Source organism: Equus caballus, chromosome 16, assembly GCF_041296265.1.
Source record: "Equus caballus isolate H_3958 breed thoroughbred chromosome 16, TB-T2T, whole genome shotgun sequence".
NCBI classification, from domain to species: Eukaryota; Metazoa; Chordata; class Mammalia; order Perissodactyla; family Equidae; genus Equus; species Equus caballus.
In genome coordinates, this window is record NC_091699.1 from 6,167,613 (window position 1) to 6,180,087 (window position 12,475).

A 12,475-nucleotide genomic window follows, 5' to 3' on the forward strand; every position below is an offset into this window, starting at 1 on the left:
TCGGGGGGCGATTAAGGAGTGACGCGCTGTGGTCGTGGGGGCAGGGCGCGCCGCGCAGACCCTTGAGGTCCAAGTGCAGACAGCGGAAATCTGTAAAGGGGCTTCCAGCCGGTGGGATCCCCTCGGTGCGTGCGTTTCCCTTGGGCCTTCAGGGAAGCGGGAGGCGGTGCTGCCTCCAGCCCAGGGCGAGGAGGAAGGAGCGGTGCCAGTTGTTGACCGCGTGAAATTTGGAATCGGGAGCAGGATGCAGGCGCCGGGCGCCAGTGAAAGGAAAAAGGGTTCTCCGGATCCTCTTCCTCCCTTTGGCTTTGGCAGCAGCTGCTTCTCCGTGTTGCTTTGGTCCTGCTGCCGTGCTCTTCCGGCGGGCGCTGAGTGTGAAATGCCCCAGGAAGCGGGGCGGGGAAGAGGTTGAGGATGGAAGAAGGCGAGCCGGCATGGGTGGGGGGAGCAGGCGCTGCAGGAAAGGTGATCCACCTTTCCTTGCTCTCCGCTTGCTGCCTTTCCCTGAGCCTTGGACTTCCACCCCTTCCGCCTCCGCCCGTCCTCCCGTCCTCCCGTCCAACCTCTCTCTCCTCTGAGTCCTGCCAAGAAGAGGCAGGTCGAACACTTGCGGTGTGCACTGGATCGAAGGGATTACCCTGCTAGGATTAGGCTCGCTCGATGAGCTTGAAGTCCTTTGAGTCAGAACCTGTTTGGGGTCTGCAGAGAGTCGCACGTGGCGGGAGGGTGGCCCGCGTGTGGGTGAGGAGCAGGGAGGAAGGCTGCAGGGGCGAGGCCTTGGAGATTCTGCTCCAGTTTGGCCTGCAGGCAGTGGAGAACCCTGGATTCCTTTCAAGCAGGGAAGCGATGGGACCACACACAAACTCAGGTCCGGGTACCCGATTTCGCAGCCAAGCCAATCAGCGAGAAGTCAGGGTTGCAGCAAGGAAAGAGGTTTATGATCAAGAGGCGGCCAGACAAGGAGGTGGGCGTAAAACTCAAACCCGCCTCCTCAAAGGGAAAACAAAACATTGGGGCGTTTATCTGGGGTTGGGGTAGGGGTGGGACCAGGAGAGCGCTGGGGGTGAAGCTTGAAGAGTCCTCTGCTCAGGTGCGACTGTCACTCGTATTTCTTCGTGGGTCACAAGTGCGAAGTCAGTGGGGTTCGACGCGTTGCACGCCGAGGATCTCTGTCCGTGACGCGGAAAGTGGGCGATCCGTCATTTCGGCTGGTCCAAGCCTCCGCACGATGTCCGCTCGGGCGGGGTCCGGGGGGGCTGCCATCAAGCTGCTCTCTGATCTGCCGTCTTCCTGTTGTTCTGCAAAACAACCTCAGAAACTTTGGTTACTTTCTCGCCCACGTCCACCCCTGTGGGGGCCGGGCACCGTGGTGTCAGTAACGGCAGGGTTTTCCTCTTGGGTCACCCTCCCAACAGTGTAGAGGATGGGTTCAAGCGGGGAGGGGGGGGTGCGGTGTGCCAGGAGGCCAGCCGGCAAGATCAGTAAGGAGTCTACTGGGCTGGTTGCGTGCAAGAGACAGGAAGGCATGCGGCAGAGCAGCGGGGACGGCAAAGACGGGAAGGCGCTCGGCTCCCTTTGGGAGTCGGTAGGCTGCCAAGTGGGTGAGACAGAGAGCTCAAGCGTGGCCCTGAGGCCTCTCGCTCTCGGGGGGGGGGGGGGGGGGGGGCGGGGATGAGATGGGCAGAGGTTTTCTGAGGTGATGAAAGGAAGGTAAGAGGAGGGGGAGGGTTCTTTTGGAGGATACCGGGCTCCCTTTTGGACGTGTCGGTTTTGAGAAGCCTTTGGACATCCCGAGAGGTGCGTCCAGCAGACAGTTAGAGAAAGCAGCGTGGAGTCAGGGGCAGGGTGACGTCAGTCGTACGCACTCAGAAGCCCTGGGCATCCGGGGGGCGAGTCGAATCGTAGGAGAGCGCATGAGCTTGCTCTGAGACCCGAGGGGTTCCTGTTCCCTGAAGACCGTGCCTTCGAGAACAGAACCCTTGGAGAAGTGGTCGGGAGGAGAAGCCGCAGAGGAAAGGGAGACAGAGGGGTCTGAGGTTAGGAAGGGCACCTGGGGAGGGGTCCATCCCCCAGAGAAAGAGGGTGGAGAGAACTTGCAGAGACTGAAGGCGTGGGCAGCATTCCTCAGACACCACAGAGAGTTTAGGAAGGCGAAGGAACCGAAGGGCGTGCCCTGGCCTCTTGCTAGGACGGGACGGCGACGAGATTTGGGGAGTCTTTCGAGGAGCCGGTGAGAGACGAGGCGATGACTGGATGGCTGACGAGGAGTCGAGGTCTTTTGGCAGCAGCTTAGCCGTGAAAGGTAGAGAGAGAAGGCGGTGGTGGAGGAGCGGAAAGGAGAGGTGTGGATGCTGGGAGAGACTTGGGTGTGCTCAGCGGCTTAAGGAAAGAAAGAGACGGGCCGAAGAGAAAGCAGCTGGCAAACTGAGGGAACGAGATCTTTGGGGGAGGCTGAGCAGACGGTTCCCAGGGCACCCCACGTGGAGCCAGGACCCTGGAACTGCCAAGCTGAATCCCTCTTCCTGGAAAACCAAAGGGAAAGGGGAGGGGTGGGTGGAGAGAAATAGAGGGACGTTCAAACGGGGGTGGGGGGTGGTGCGGGGAAACGGAGAGTTCTTGACTAGCTGGCCTCTGATCTCTTCGGGTACCGAACGGGTATGAGGACGATCCCGCTTGAGGCAGGCGATGGAGATGATTTGGAGGGGCTGTTGAGGAAACGGGGCGGGGTGGGGGTGGGGGGTTGACCACGGCCCTCTGATGGGCTTGGGGGCGGAAGCGGCTTCCATGCCCATCGCGAGGCGCCGGTTCAGTCAGTCGGTGTCCATCCGGACCCCAGACCACAGACCCCTGCTTTGGAAAACAACAAGAAGCAGTTCGTAAACCCTTGCAAAGATCTCTGAGGTCTGGTGACTGGCTTTGCAACCCAAAGCGAGTCAGGGAATAAGATCCTCCCGTGCTTAGGAGTTTTCCTCTCTGTCCCAGAGGCCGCAGAGCACCCGAGGGCGGTTTCCCAGGCAGTGGAAAGAGGAGGAGGACCGAGCCGGGGGAAAGCAAGCTTTCCTCGTGAAGTTTGGATGCCCGCTGCACGTTGGTGCCCTTCCCCTTTCTTCCTACTGTCCCGGGAGTGGGCGCCCTCGCGCGCTTTCTGATGCTGCAGCACTAAGGCAAGTGAGGTTCCCGCTCCCCGAGGGAAAGCTCAATAAACGCCCCCCTCCCCCCGCCCCCACCCTTCCCACCCCCCCACTCTTCCCACACCCCCAGCCCCCACCCGCCCGCAACCCCCCCACCTCCCAGACCCAACCCCCACCCCCCCACCCCACGCCCCCCAGCTCCTCCCAGACGGTGACAGCGTGACAAACAGAATCGGAAGCGTCCTTGGCCCACAGCCTGCGATCCCACCCGTGCCGCGCCTGCTCTCCAGAGAAGTGACGTCCGTCCGCTTTAAGGTGGGTGGCTACCTGCAGCGACACCCTTTTGAAAGCGCGAACCATAGCTATTTCTTTGAAAGCTCCAGTGAAGCCGCAGAGAAACCTGTGAGCTTTAGCACAAGGCCACTTTGTGCTAAGGAACCCGCAGCGAGGGACCGGCTTTCCTGAAAGCGCCGTCGTCTCCTCTGCGGCTTGGGGAGCCTCTAGGGCTTGGACAGGCCTTGGAGCAGCCCGGCAGCACTCTTGGCGGGTGGCAGCAGCCAAGGTGTGCCGGTGGGCACGACGTCGGTCACGGCGTCTAAGAGAAGGTGCCCAGACCCTCCGGTTCCGGGGCCGGGTGGGTCGATGAGAGACACGGCTGGGGAGCAGGGATTCCCGTCCGATCTTCTGGGGGTGGCTGCGAGGGCGGTTCTCAGAAGAGCTGGCACGTTCTTAGGCAGTGTCTTCCTGGCGGGTGCTCCGGGACGCTTCCTGGGCTGAGCGGGGAGCTGTCGTGGTGGAGAAGCTCCCTGAGACTCAGCTTCTAGAAAGTTCACGAAAAGCTCCGAGAAGGAACTCTTGAGCTCGGGTTGCTGGTTGGGTCTCCGAGGAGGAGGCGTGTCGGGGGCACTGCGGGATCCGAGCCGCCCGGTCACCCATCCGGTAAGGCCGCCCTGCTCTTCCTGCAGCAACTGCTCCATGGCCTCCCTTTCCACACCCAGGGTGCTTCCCATCCGTCGGAACGCTTCCCGGCGTTCGTGTCTGGCGCTTTGCAAGGCGTCCGTGAAGAGCTTTCTCAGGAGGGCCTTGTCTGCTTTTCCTTCCAGGGTGCTCACTAAGTCGGTCCACTTCTTTTGGACGTCCTCCAGCACTTCCCGTCGGGCCTCGTCTTGTCGCTGCAGTCCTCCGATCTGCTCCTCCTGCAGGCGCGAGGCGGCTTGCGCTCTCTCCAGCCGTCCCTGCAGCGACCTCAGCTTCCCTTCCAGGCCGTCTGCCTTTTGCATCCATTCGGCCAGGACCACCTTCAGGTTGGCCAGGGCTCCGGCCTGCTGCTTCTCTGCTTCCCGGGAGGCGGACAGCTGGAGGGCAGTCTCCTCTTTCTGCTGGGTGACCGCAGTCAGTTGTTCCTGCAGGGACCCGACCCGGGCAGCGGCCCGCTGGCTCGCCTTCTGCATGGCGTGGGAAGATGACAGGAGCCTCTCCTCTAGCGCCGTGACTTTCCTCCTGAGTTGAGCCGCTCTGTCTTCTGCCAGCCGCGCTGCCCGGAGATGCCAGTCTTCGCATTCTGAAGCCTGCGTCCGAGACCTCCCCAGCTCCTGGCCTAAGCGCGCTCCCTTGTCGCGCAAAAGGCGAACCTCCTCCCGCAGGGCGCACTTTTCCACTCGTTCCTGTCTCAGCGCCAGCGCCGCCTCATCTCTCTCGTGCTGAAAGACAATGCTCTTTTCCTGCATGGAGGTCACTGCATTGAGAAGCTGGCTCAATTCCCCAGCCCGGCCCTCTTCTTTTTCTCTCAGGAGGCACTCAAAAGCCAGAGCCTTCTTCTTCACGGAGACGCATTCGAATTCCTTCTCCCTCAGCATCGTAGAGAGGCGCCTGTTCGTCTCTTGTAAGGCTTGGTTTTCGGTGTCCTTCTCCCTGGACCTTGCCAGCAGTTTTGCATTCTCCCGTTTGACTTGGCACGCATCCGCTTCCAGATGGACTATCCTCTCCTTCAGGTTTGTCACCGCCTGCCTCAACAGTTCGTTTTCGCTCGCTTGGGTCGTGAGGGTTTCCCTCAGAGAAAGGAATTCCTCCCTCTGCGCCTCGACTAAGAGCTCTCTGTCCTCCAGCGTGTTCTGTAAAGCCTCCTGTTTCTCCTTGAGCCGCTGAATTTCGGAATCCGTCTGTGCGTGCCGTTCTCTCTCCCGTTCCGAGGTGGCGGCCATCGCCTCGGACAGTCTCTGAGTCTCCTCCTGGAGGCTTCTGATGGCTGCGTCTTTTTCCTCCGTGGCTCGCCTTAAGGCTTCCACCTCTGCTGGCGGCCCTTTCGAAGACTCGCCCGGCGCCTCGGACTTAATTGCCTCCTGAGAGCCGGCCGCCTCGCAAGTCCGCGACGATGCGGCGGGCGGCTGTGGTGACGTGAGGGCGGGTGGACCCAAGAGAACCTCCTTGGCATTGCAGAGCTGCTCTAGGCCGAGCTGCATCTGTGCCAGTCTCTTCCCCAAGAGCCGGAGTTGGGTCGCATCCCCTCGAGGACGCGGGAACGGGGCGGCAGAGTGCATCTGTCGCCGACACTTCTCCTCGCTGTCCACTGAGGCCCGTGCCTCGAGTGGTGGGAGTTCTTTCTGAAGTTGGGATGACTCCCGCTGCAGATGGTGCACCTCGGTGAGCACCAGCCGCTGCCACTCCTCCAGCACGTTGACCCGCTGCTTCAACGTGCCCCGTTCCCGGAGAAGCTCCTCCAACTGATTCGCGTCCACGCCCCGAACCTCATGGCCAGCGTCGGACGTTTGCCAGATGGTCAGTAAAGTCTGACATTTCTGGCTCAAGGCACCGATTTCAATGTCTTTGGCTCGGACGAGGCGTGATAAGTGCCGGATCGCTTCTCGAAACATGTCCTCACCGCCGCTGTCAGATCGAGGGCGCCGTGTCTGACTTTCGCCTCGCAGCTTCGCGAGCTCTGCTTCTTTGGCCACCAGCAGGTCCATCATTGTGTGATACGCCCTTTTCAGGTGGCTGTTTTCCCTCAGCTTCTCGTCGAAAACGGCCAACACTCGTTCCCTTTCCAAAGCAGAGGCTTGCAGTTGCTGCTGGAGGCCCCCCGCATCCTGGACGGAGGCAGCCGAAGCTAGGCGAGCGGGAAGGCCCTGGCTCTGCCAGTCTTGCGGCTGGATCGTCTGAGTTCGTGGCCCGGTCTCATCGTCGTCCGGCTCATCAAGCCGCTCGGTCAGAGGGATCGTCTTTTCGGCCCCAAGTTTCAGCGCCTTCCTCTGCTTTTGCTCTTCAGTGGTCCTTGGAGGATGCTGGGTTTCCTCCTCCAGGTGACCTTCGATCCCTTTCAGTTGAGACCCCTCAGATTCTAGTTGTGTCCCGGCGTCGAGGGTGTTCGGGTCAACCACTGGAGCGGCTCGAGCCCGTTGTCTCTGTGGCTCCAGTGCTTCCCTCAGGTGACTGCCTTCTTCTTGCAGGGAGGCGAGCCTCGTGTCTCCTTCCTCGAGGCTTTCCCGCAGAGTTGCGGTGTCTCTCCGAGCTGGAGTTGCCGGTCTCTCCTTCTCGGGTGGTCCGGTCGCCCGAATGGCTTCCGTCTCCGTTCTCCCCGAGTCGGGTAAGTCTGGCAGCTTTTGCGTCCCCTTCCTCAGCACACCTCTGGTGAAGTCAGAGAGGTGTGCGGGGAGGGAAGCCACGCTGCCGCCCACTCGCCCCAGGGAATGGCCTAAGCCGGAGCCGAGGCCGGGGCGGCCAAACCAGGAGGCCATCGCTGCGGGTCACAGCACTGACCTGGTGCGCTCCGCGAAGAGCGTCCAGCCCAGCCGGACAGCCCCGCCAAGTGTCAGGGCCCCGGCGGCTGCGCGAGGCTAAGGGTCAAATCACAGCCAGGCGCTGCTAGGCAACGGCGGGCTGGCGGCCTGGGGGCGGGGCCTGGGCGGGGCTGGGGCGGGGCCTGGGCGGGGCCTGGGCGGGGCGCGGGCTCCAACCGTTGGGCTCGGGGCTCCCGGAGGGGAGGGGAGGGGCTGCCCGCAACCGCGAGGCCTGCCGCCTGGCCCTCACCCATGGCCACCTCCTGACCCGCGTGGCCCGCTCCGCCCCCCTCCACCCCCCACCGCCAGCCCCGTGGGCCTCCGCTCATCCCCAGGGCTTCCCACCACGGCGGTGGGCCCCCCTCTCCCTCTGCTTCAGTGCCGCCCCCGGGGGCCAGGCGGCCCTCCTGCCCCCTGGGGCCGCCCGCCAGGAACGCCGCGCTGAAGGCCGCCATCCCCACACCACCGCCACCTGTGCGCGTGGCAGCGCGTGTGGGCAGAAAGGACCCCAGGGCTCTGACTGCCGCCAAGCGCCTCCCACGCTCCCTCCTGTCCTGCGGCCGGGAATCTTCCCAGCCGGCTTGGAGAACACTCGGAGGGCCAAGGTAGGTGGGGACCCGCCTCCACCTGCAGAGTTCCGACGAGTGTGTTTGGACACACGTCGGCCCCCTGCGCAGAAGCACGACCCTCCTGAGCACCCTGACCGTGGCCATCCCCCACACAGTCGCCGGGGTCCTTGCCCCGCCGCCTCGCCGCCCTCTTCCTGCGGCCCTGCCTGGAGAAGCGGTCCCCGGGAGGAGCCTGGGGGCTCTCGGGCGCCACAGGCGGGGTGTGGCACACCGCGTGCACGCTGTGCGCCCGCTTCTGTCAGCGCGGGGCGGGCTGTGGTCGGGGAAGGGAGTCTTCCCCATGCGTCGAGCGGGCGGTGGAGCGGGGAAAGGACCCAGAGGTGCTCGTGCAGCGCGCGGCCCCCAGCCCCGCTGAGCCCGGCGGAACGTCGTCCTCGGGGCCCGACTCGGGGCCGGCGGCCGAGGCCCGGCTGCGCGCCGCCCCCTGGGCCTGCCGTGCGCTCCTGCCCCGGCGCGGGGCGCGGGGGCGGCGCGGCTGGCCCCGCGGGCCTGGGGACCCGCCGCCGCAGCGACCAGAAAGTCCCGGTCAGCCTGCCCCGAGCTCCGCGGGCCTGGGAGCCCGGCGCCGCCGCCGGCGGCTCGGCAGTGTGGCGCGGGAGCAGCCGCCAGGCCGTCCCGATGCGCGCGCCAGGAGCCCCGCAGGCTGGGGAGCCGCCGCCGCCGCCGCCGCCGCCAGGTAGTGGCCGTTGCACTGCGGGAGGCCGCGGGCCCACCAGAGCATGGGCAGGTGAGGGCCCCGGGCGGCCGCCTCCCTCCGTGCACCCGTCGGGGTCTCCACCGCCCGGGCCCCGCCCCCGGGAGCAGGGACCTGCGCCTTCTCCTGTCCTGCCGGCGACCCTGGCGCCCGTGCTGGCTGCCTGGGGCCACCACTCCCATCCCTGGGGCGCGTGCCTTTGCACAGGCGCTGACGGCGGCGCTGGGGTGGGGGGCGCGGGGCGGGGCGCGGCGGGCTGGCGGGTGCTGGGACCGGATTCTCAGCCTTGGGCTCCAGCGGGGCGGGGTGGGGGGGCGATTAAGGAGTGACGCGCTGTGGTCGTGGGGGCAGGGCGCGCCGCGCAGACCCTTGAGGTCCAAGTGCAGACAGCGGAAATCTGTAAAGGGGCTTCCAGCCGGTGGGATCCCCTCGGTGCGTGCGTTTCCCTTGGGCCTTCAGGGAAGCGGGAGGCGGTGCTGCCTCCAGCCCAGGGCGAGGAGGAAGGAGCGGTGCCAGTTGTTGACCGCGTGAAATTTGGAATCGGGAGCAGGATGCAGGCGCCGGGCGCCAGTGAAAGGAAAAAGGGTTCTCCGGATCCTCTTCCTCCCTTTGGCTTTGGCAGCAGCTGCTTCTCCGTGTTGCTTTGGTCCTGCTGCCGTGCTCTTCCGGCGGGCGCTGAGTGTGAAATGCCCCAGGAAGCGGGGCGGGGAAGAGGTTGAGGATGGAAGAAGGCGAGCCGGCATGGGTGGGGGGAGCAGGCGCTGCAGGAAAGGTGATCCACCTTTCCTTGCTCTCCGCTTGCTGCCTTTCCCTGAGCCTTGGACTTCCACCCCTTCCGCCTCCGCCCGTCCTCCCGTCCTCCCGTCCAACCTCTCTCTCCTCTGAGTCCTGCCAAGAAGAGGCAGGTCGAACACTTGCGGTGTGCACTGGATCGAAGGGATTACCCTGCTAGGATTAGGCTCGCTCGATGAGCTTGAAGTCCTTTGAGTCAGAACCTGTTTGGGGTCTGCAGAGAGTCGCACGTGGCGGGAGGGTGGCCCGCGTGTGGGTGAGGAGCAGGGAGGAAGGCTGCAGGGGCGAGGCCTTGGAGATTCTGCTCCAGTTTGGCCTGCAGGCAGTGGAGAACCCTGGATTCCTTTCAAGCAGGGAAGCGATGGGACCACACACAAACTCAGGTCTGGGTACCCGATTTCGCAGCCAAGCCAATCAGCGAGAAGTCAGGGTTGCAGCAAGGAAAGAGGTTTATGATCAAGAGGCGGCCAGACAAGGAGGTGGGCGTAAAACTCAAACCCGCCTCCTCAAAGGGAAAACAAAACATTGGGCCGTTTATCTGGGGTTGGGGTAGGGGTGGGACCAGGAGAGCGCTGGGGGTGAAGCTTGAAGAGTCCTCTGCTCAGGTGCGACTGTCACTCGTATTTCTTCGTGGGTCACAAGTGCGAAGTCAGTGGGGTTCGACGCGTTGCACGCCGAGGATCTCTGTCCGTGACGCGGAAAGTGGGCGATCCGTCATTTCGGCTGGTCCAAGCCTCTGCACGATGTCCGCTCGGGCGGGGTCGGGGGGGGCTGCCATCAAGCTGCTCTCTGATCTGCCGTCTTCCTGTTGTTCTGCAAAACAACCTCAGAAACTTTGGTTACTTTCTCGCCCACGTCCACCCCTGTGGGGGCCGGGCACCGTGGTGTCAGTAACGGCAGGGTTTTCCTCTTGGGTCACCCTCCCAACAGTGTAGAGGATGGGTTCAAGCGGGGAGGGGGGGGTGCGGTGTGCCAGGAGGCCAGCCGGCAAGATCAGTAAGGAGTCTACTGGGCTGGTTGCGTGCAAGAGACAGGAAGGCATGCGGCAGAGCAGCGGGGACGGCAAAGACGGGAAGGCGCTCGGCTCCCTTTGGGAGTCGGTAGGCTGCCAAGTGGGTGAGACAGAGAGCTCAAGCGTGGCCCTGAGGCCTCTCGCTCTCGGGGGGGGGGGGGGGCGGGGATGAGATGGGCAGAGGTTTTCTGAGGTAATGAAAGGAAGGTAAGAGGAGGGGGAGGGTTTTTTTGGAGCATACCGGGCTCCCTTTTGGACGTGTCGGTTTTGAGAAGCCTTTGGACATCCCGAGAGGTGCGTCCAGCAGACAGTTAGAGAAAGCAGCGTGGAGTCAGGGGCAGGGTGACGTCAGTCGTACGCACTCAGAAGCCCTGGGCATCCGGGGGGCGAGTCGAATCGTAGGAGAGTGCATGAGCTTGCTCTGAGACCCGAGGGGTTCCTGTTCCCTGAAGACCGTGCCTTCGAGAACAGAACCCTTGGAGAAGTGGTCGGGAGGAGAAGCCGCAGAGGAAAGGGAGACAGAGGGGTCTGAGGTTAGGAAGGGCACCTGGGGAGGGGTCCATCCCCCAGAGAAAGAGGGTGGAGAGAACTTGCAGAGACTGAAGGCGTGGGCAGCATTCCTCAGACACCACAGAGAGTTTAGGAAGGCGAAGGAACCGAAGGGCGTGCCCTGGCCTCTTGCTAGGACGGGACGGCGACGAGATTTGGGGAGTCTTTCGAGGAGCCGGTGAGAGACGAGGCGATGACTGGATGGCTGACGAGGAGTCGAGGTCTTTTGGCAGCAGCTTAGCCGTGAAAGGTAGAGAGAGAAGGCGGTGGTGGAGGAGCGGAAAGGAGAGGTGTGGATGCTGGGAGAGACTTGGGTGTGCTCAGCGGCTTAAGGAAAGAAAGAGACGGGCCGAAGAGAAAGCAGCTGGCAAACTGAGGGAACGAGATCTTTGGGGGAGGCTGAGCAGACGGTTCCCAGGGCACCCCACGTGGAGCCAGGACCCTGGAACTGCCAAGCTGAATCCCTCTTCCTGGAAAACCAAAGGGAAAGGGGAGGGGTGGGTGGAGAGAAATAGAGGGACGTTCAAACGGGGGTGGGGGGTGGTGCGGGGAAACGGAGAGTTCTTGACTAGCTGGCCTCTGATCTCTTCGGGTACCGAACGGGTATGAGGACGATCCCGCTTGAGGCAGGCGATGGAGATGATTTGGAGGGTCTGTTGAGGAAACGGGGCGGGGTGGGGGTGGGGGGTTGACCACGGCCCTCTGATGGGCTTGGGGGCGGAAGCGGCTTCCATGCCCATCGCGAGGCGCCGGTTCAGTCAGTCGGTGTCCATCCGGACCCCAGACCACAGACCCCTGCTTTGGAAAACAACAAGAAGCAGTTCGTAAACCCTTGCAAAGATCTCTGAGGTCTGGTGACTGGCTTTGCAACCCAAAGCGAGTCAGGGAATAAGATCCTCCCGTGCTTAGGAGTTTTCCTCTCTGTCCCAGAGGCCGCAGAGCACCCGAGGGCGGTTTCCCAGGCAGTGGAAAGAGGAGGAGGACCGAGCCGGGGGAAAGCAAGCTTTCCTCGTGAAGTTTGGATGCCCGCTGCACGTTGGTGCCCTTCCCCTTTCTTCCTACTGTCCCGGGAGTGGGCGCCCTCGCGCGCTTTCTGATGCTGCAGCACTAAGGCAAGTGAGGTTCCCGCTCCCCGAGGGAAAGCTCAATAAACGCCCCCCTCCCCCCGCCCCCACCCTTCCCACCCCCCCACTCTTCCCACACCCCCAGCCCCCACCCGCCCGCAACCCCCCCACCTCCCAGACCCAACCCCCACCCCCCCACCCCACGCCCCCCAGCTCCTCCCAGACGGTGACAGCGTGACAAACAGAATCGGAAGCGTCCTTGGCCCACAGCCTGCGATCCCACCCGTGCCGCGCCTGCTCTCCAGAGAAGTGACGTCCGTCCGCTTTAAGGTGGGTGGCTACCTGCAGCGACACCCTTTTGAAAGCGCGAACCATAGCTATTTCTTTGAAAGCTCCAGTGAAGCCGCAGAGAAACCTGTGAGCTTTAGCACAAGGCCACTTTGTGCTAAGGAACCCGCAGCGAGGGACCGGCTTTCCTGAAAGCGCCGTCGTCTCCTCTGCGGCTTGGGGAGCCTCTAGGGCTTGGACAGGCCTTGGAGCAGCCCGGCAGCACTCTTGGCGGGTGGCAGCAGCCAAGGTGTGCCGGTGGGCACGACGTCGGTCACGGCGTCTAAGAGAAGGTGCCCAGACCCTCCGGTTCCGGGGCCGGGTGGGTCGATGAGAGACACGGCTGGGGAGCAGGGATTCCCGTCCGATCTTCTGGGGGTGGCTGCGAGGGCGGTTCTCAGAAGAGCTGGCACGTTCTTAGGCAGTGTCTTCCTGGCGGGTGCTCCGGGACGCTTCCTGGGCTGAGCGGGGAGCTGTCGTGGTGGAGAAGCTCCCTGAGACTCA